Source organism: Austrofundulus limnaeus, unplaced genomic scaffold, assembly GCF_001266775.1.
Source record: "Austrofundulus limnaeus strain Quisiro unplaced genomic scaffold, Austrofundulus_limnaeus-1.0 Scaffold7, whole genome shotgun sequence".
NCBI lineage: Eukaryota > Metazoa > Chordata > Actinopteri > Cyprinodontiformes > Rivulidae > Austrofundulus > Austrofundulus limnaeus.
In genome coordinates this window covers 4539759-4546507 of record NW_013952409.1, presented here as the reverse complement: position 1 = coordinate 4546507, position 6749 = coordinate 4539759, and the positions used below count along the sequence as shown (strand labels likewise).

At 39.9% G+C, this 6749-nt stretch overlaps 1 long non-coding RNA gene across 1 annotated transcript in view; it reads left to right on the top strand.

Annotated features, from left to right (window-relative positions):
• Positions 1–6749, top strand: part of LOC106536892 (uncharacterized) — a 116428-nt gene that overhangs the window by 22838 nt on the left and 86841 nt on the right. The window lies entirely within an intron of this gene.

Sequence of the window (6749 nt, the reverse complement as noted above, 5' to 3'; positions counted from 1 at the left end):
ATTCCAGTGAAATATACTTATGTTTGTGGTTGTAATGTGACAAAATATGGAAAAGTTCAAGGGGTATGAATACTTTTGCAAACCACTGTACTGGTTCCAGTTTTGCACTAGGTTGCAATCAGGTCAGTTTGTTTATTACAGTGTTATCTGACAATGTTTTTATGTTTGTTCATACTGTGAAATGCTTAGAATGTAGCAAATGTACACTACTACTAGAAATGGGCTGTTTGAACGCCTGTTAGAATAAGATCTGTTCTTAAATAAAACAAAATGAGAAATGTTCAGTATGTTGGTTTGAATTACATAAACATAAATATTTTAAATACAATGTTTCTTTATATAAAATTATTATGATTATCAGTTACAAATACAGCCATTTACAGTTGAAAGTATTGGCAGTACAATGTAATACAGTACATACCAGGTCCAATCTTTACAGTGAGCTGTAAAATAATTCAACTTCAAAGTCTGTCCAATGAGCAAAAAACTTATATTGTGTCTTACTCCTGGGTTTTGTCATATGTTAATGGAATGAACTGCAAAAACATTTTACAAAACACTTTCTAAATTCTTGTGCTAACACACACACAGTGCTAAGTATAACATTTTATGTAGAACAAGACAATGTAATCTACTAAATCTTTCAAACAGATTTTTGTGTTTATGGATCCAAAAACTGATTGAGGACTCTCCTGACCCGCTTTCCTTCTGCTGTCAAGCTGTCTCCTCTGACCACTGTTTCCGGTTGATTGTTCCCGTCATGCTGAATAGCTTCAGTTATGCTCTTTTCATTCACAGTGTCTTTTGATGCCTCACAGAAATTGTGCAACACAAAACATGCATAAATAGCAAATGGAAGATCATTCAGATTAATGTCTATGGCTCTTCTCAGGGCTCCAAATCGGGCTTTTAGTCTTCCAAACGCACATTCAATCACCATACGTGCTCGGCACAATGAAAGTCCAAAAGTACTGCTCCTGAACATTGCTTCCCCCGTTGGTATATTCTTTCATCAGGTAAGGCAGTAGTGGGTATGCGGGGTCACCCAGTATGTAGACGGGTATGGGATCTTCGTTCTCCACAATTTGTCTTGGACAGGGGGTAATCTTCATGTGTTTCAGATTTGTGTTTATTGTGGAGTTGGAAAATACTCTGGCATCATGTATACTCCCTGGCCATTTTACAACAACATCAATAAAAGAGTACTTGTAATCACAGGTGGCTTGTATGTTAAGGGAAAACCTCCCCTTCCTATTTAGTTACTCTGTAGAATTGGCTGATGGCTGCTTGATCTCCACGAGTCCCATCCACAGCTCCAAGGCACTGAGGGAGACCATACGCCTGCTCAAATACCTCCACAAGTGCATGCACAGCAGTCTCTGTTGTTGGCATTTTGATGTATGACGGTCCCAAGTACACAGTTATAGCCTTACACACCTGTCTAACTATTTTTGAGACTACCTGCTTTGACAATCCAAATGCATTGGCCGTTTTACGTAGTCTTCCCTCATCAGCCAAATAATACAGGGTGCATGCAACTTTTTTGACCACACAAACTGGAGATCGCATTACAGTAGTTTCCCCTTCAATGTAAGGACGAAGTAACTCCGAGAGTGACAGTAATGAAGTCCGTGACATTCTGAAGTTCTCCCGCCATTCCTCAGGGAGAGCGATTTCCCTCTCAAAGTTTTCCCACCAGCCAGCAGTGCGTCCAGGTCTGATCCAAAACCRGCGACGGCGGCGTTGAATGGTGGCACTGTGCCTCCGTATCGGAATGGATAGTTGCTGTAAAATAGCTGACCTCCAAGCGCTTCTTCTCCTTTGTAATTCCATATGTTGGAGCAGCTGTGCTTGCAAAAACAAACAAGCAAAAACCGCCTGAACCAACGTTACAATCAGCGCTTCTCTAAACGCAACCATTTTACCTCCTCTGAATGGGCAAAGAAACAATTGTCGCACATGTGACGTCACCGCCGCACTAACTGTCGCAGACATAATGCGCGAATCTCCGGTTAATAATGTCCACAAGCAAACGCCAAGGAGGAGAAAACGCAAATCTCCACTTTGGTTGGAGTTTTTGCTATCCTTCGTTTTTAGTTAAACCAAACGGAGTTCACGTGTGGATGAAAGGCCTAACCGCAAAAAAAAACTATTCGGTTTTCCTGATATCCGGGTACGTGTGTACAGGGCCTCAGTATACTTGTATGGTGATGGGACACATGACCCTCTATGAACAATAGAGCTAATCAAGCCTATTGTTAGGCGATGGCCCTCTTTTGCATGTGACCAACCTGTTTGTCCACCATGTGGAGGCAGTGCTTATAAGGCTGAGTTCACCTGAAACTCATCAGACTGAAGAAGTCTCTTGGAGGAGAGACGAAACGTTTCACTAAAGAAGAACCCATCCAGAGGACCTACTTATTTTTCTTTTTAATAAACTTGTATGGCTTTCCATTAAGAACTTTTCCAATAAAATGTACATACTCCAGATTTTAGAGCCACCTAACAAGAACAAATCTTTTGGTTCACTCTGTGAAGTTGTTTCACAATGATCTCAAGAATTTCTGCTATTTATTTGGTGAGTTAAGACAAAAATTATTGATTTAAAATAATTAATCAAAAGGTTTTTGACAAAAAATCAAAGTAAAATGTGATGTTGTGTCATTTTCACTGATTAAGTTTCATAAAAATTATCATAAGACGTGACCTTGGCTATTTAGGGTCGATTTTGATTTTACAGTGATCCTCAGAGGCAAACTGAGATGCGCGTCTTTCTCATTTTGATTTTGTACACCAAGTTTACTGTCCTCCATCTGAGAAACAAGAACTCTCGCCACATCACAACCTTTAGGAACTACGCTTCAGGCGGAATAAAGGAAAGTCCAACTGTAAGTGTGGTTTGAGTGTGCCAGTTCACCAGTTTGGTGGTCTTCCTCTGAAGGTTGTTAATTAGTGCAGAATGTAGACTACAGTTCTGCTGCCAGCACTGATAAAAAGAGGAAAGAGAGAGAGGGAGAGAGAGAGAGAGGGAGTAAACCGTACAGCTGCCAAGACGGAGGAGTTTCTGATAGGTTGAGCGCGGTGGACCAAAGCATGGAGACTCCTGGAGTTCTGCCTCCTGACCCATGTGTCTGCTGCGGGCCCATTGAGCCCATTGAGTCTGATGGCCACGTACAGTGAACCAGTGTTGACTCAAGCAGGAAACACAGTGGGAAGTTTTAGAGCTTAGAATGTGGTAAAAGGAAGTGATTTGAATTACAGTTTGAATTTTTGCATTTTAGATTATTTTCGATTTTCACTACTTGTTTTGTTGATTTTTCATCTTTTATTGTTAAATCTGAAATTGAGCAACAAAAAATGGCTCAAAATTCACGTTGTGCAGATTTAAACTTAAAACCATGTTCCACTAATTGAATTATTCTGCTACATTCACAGTACCAGTAAACTATGTTGTGTTTGTTTATGTTTTTCATGATGATGTAAAAAAAAACATAGTTAAAATAGTTACATGACATCATTCTTCCAAAGTTCACCACTTGTCGTATTTTCTGTTTAGATTCTTCTATCTTAATTATGTCTATGTGCTTCTTCCATTCTTTGTTCTCATATAAAATGTGTTTTATTATTGCCAAATTCCATTTAAGATATTTCCTTACACTTTTTTATGGGTTTGTGTTCAAGTTCTTTCAGTTTCTATCAAAAACAGCACTGCTTCATTGTGTCAGAGTTGGGCACCGTTGGTCCAGGTTCCTCCAAAAAATCTGACAGAGTCAAGAACAACCTGAGCTGAAGGTCAAYGCTGGAGGTGAGGCAGAGTCCTGCGTTCACCCCGGGACCTTCAGAGTTCAGTAAAAAAAACAAAAAAAAACATTATAGATAATATTTTTATTCTAACCTAATAAAAAGCTGAAGAGAGAGACAGAAGCTGCTTAAGTAGCCCTCAAAAACAAGCTACAAATTAATGGATACTTTTGTTACAAGATGGTTTTGCATTTTTGTTTGGCTCATGCATCATGACACCTTAAGCAACTTAAAGTTTTGTAATATTAGTTTACTTCTAATAGGTAATCCAAATATTTTAACAGACTATATCAGTTTTTATACTGTTTGAAATATAGTTTTTAATTTTTAAAGCACTTTCCAATCTTGACCAATGACTTTGAAATTTTAACAAGTTTTTCCTTCCAGATATATATATATTATTTTGGCGGGGTGTAAATTAGGGCAGCATGGTGGCTCAGTTCTTAGCAAGATAGTTGCTGGATCGAACCCYGACTGGAGACCTTTCTGTGTAGAGTTTGTTCTCTCTGTGCATGTGTGGGTTTTCCTCGGGTGCTCCGGTTTCCTTCTATTGACCAAAAACATGACTATAAGGCTAACTGGTAACTAAATTATCCCTATATGTGTGAGTGATTGAATGGTTGTTTGTCTCTGGGTGGCCCTGTGATGGACTTGTGACCTGTCCAGGGTGTACCCCGCCCCTCGCACTGTGACGGCTGGATATGAGCACCAGTGACCCTGAAAGGAAGAAGGGGGTAAAAGATAATGGATAGATGGGCTGTAAATTACAGAAAAATTAGAAGGCATGACAAAGTGGCATTTAGCGATTGACAAACAAACATGATGATATTTACAGTAGATGCATACCATGTTAAGTGAGGAAAATGTACAAGCGACCCAGCACAGCACCGGTTTTGACAGGACGATTAGATGTGAAGCAGCAGTTTGCCACCCCAGCTGCACCCTCTCCAAATGGCCACACTGTGGTGCTTTGTGTGCAGCAGCTAAAGAGCTGGAGAAATAAAATAATACTGTGAGATATACAGAAATGTAAAAATGCATTTACTGTAACAAACACTTTTCTTTTTGATTGTTTTGCTTTACATATTAAGTAAAAAAGGGCAAATCAACATTTTTAAACCAGTATTAATTCTTGATTTGCTGGCTCCAACACTTTATTACAGTAGCAGAATACCTACCTATTAAGTTTAACAAACTTTCTTGGCACTAGAGCTATGTGTTGTGGGTCAGAAAGTCTATAAAACTCAGTGAATTAAAGTTTACATGCAACACAGAACATTGTAATAATTTTCCCTCCACTTTTCACCCAGGCTCTGTCTGTCTTGCCTCCTAACATCTGCTCCCAGCCAGCCACCTGTCTGCTGTCAAATGCAATATTAATGCACGTCACACACTTGTTAATTATTTCCCCTGAATGTCGACACGTCAAGCTGAATATACATAAAAGGACGGCGAAGAACCATTTTATTAGAGGCGATCACTCTTTCTCCCTCCACTCTCTCCTTCTTTCTCTCCCCTTGTTCAAATACTGTTTTTTTTTTCAGTTCTTTCTATTCTAAAGTGCTGCGGTGTGTGGATGTGTGTGTCTGCATGAAATCAGCCTGCCTCTTTACACCAACCAGAGCTTGTTTCCCAGGAAACACAAAACTGCGTGTGCTGGGAGGATGGCAGAGGGATGGTTGGGAGGGCCGATGGAGGGGTGGCACGTCGAACCCGGGGTGGAGTTGGGAGGGAGTGAAGTAATGAGAGGTGTCGTTAGGGGGAGTGGGGGTGGGGGGGAACGGCAGCAAAGCGAGGCGAGGCCAGGCGGGTGGCATGGCAGTGGGGCCTCCTTGTGTCCTCGTCCCTCTTGTCCCTCCTGGTCCCTTTTTTTGCGGACAGCATCTGCACCCTGCTTTACATGCAAAACACACCCTGCAGAGAGGGCGTCTACACATGGGGCTGAGGGGAAAGGAAGAAAAGCATTCCTGAGGCTGTGCTGGGAGAAGAGGGAGGTGGGGATCCTCAACAGCCTCAGTCTACTGTCTCCCCCCTTAGATGAGTCTATAGGGGGGAGATGCAGTAATGAGGGATGAGAGGATAAATCCACTGCAGATTATTCTGCTTTGAATCTGGCTTGAACTCATTTCCATATACAGCCGCTGCTGTTGCTKTTTGCCTCACACTAAGACACACAAGCCCAACTTCTTTTATCTGATCATTTCTTACTTTAGCTATTATTTTTCTGAGCCAATAATACTTTTCACGAGCAGTGAACCGATTGTCGTTTTCTGGCCGATCACTGATCTTTAAAAAGTCTGACCTCATTTCGATTTTGTCTGATGACAATTTTTTTTAAATAGCAGACACTGTCGGGTGTTTTAAGGTCACAATTCAACTTCAATGTTCCAATCGTATTTTACTGAAAACAGTGGCGCCTGCAGAAAATTTTTTCAAGAGGGGGAAACCAGGGGTGGCACACCAAAACTAATATCTATAACAGAAAATTTATGATGTGTTTGTAAAAATGACAAGTTGAAAACTGTGGCAATATAAAGGTACGGATTTGCCAACAGATGTTCAGTTTGTAATTTCACAGATAATATCATTGATTTTATGACATTCAGAGACAAGAAACAAGAGTAAGTATTTGTAATGTTGGGGGAACCACCAGAAAAACTTTAAAAAAGTAAATGTCATTTCCTGCATTCTGGTGTATTTTAAAAGATTGTTAAACAGATTTTTACCTATATAGGAAAACATTTAATGTGATTATTCTATAGGTAAAATGAAAAAAATTATTTGTTAAGCAAGAGAAACAACACTGGATGAGCTAATGTTTTATGGTAAATGTGGGGGTTTAAATGAATTAAATTTTTAATTTGATGGGGATAGTTCTTGCTGAAAATAATGTCCATTTAATTTAAAAATGTCAAAATACATATTTTGAAGACATTTGCAAGGAACAA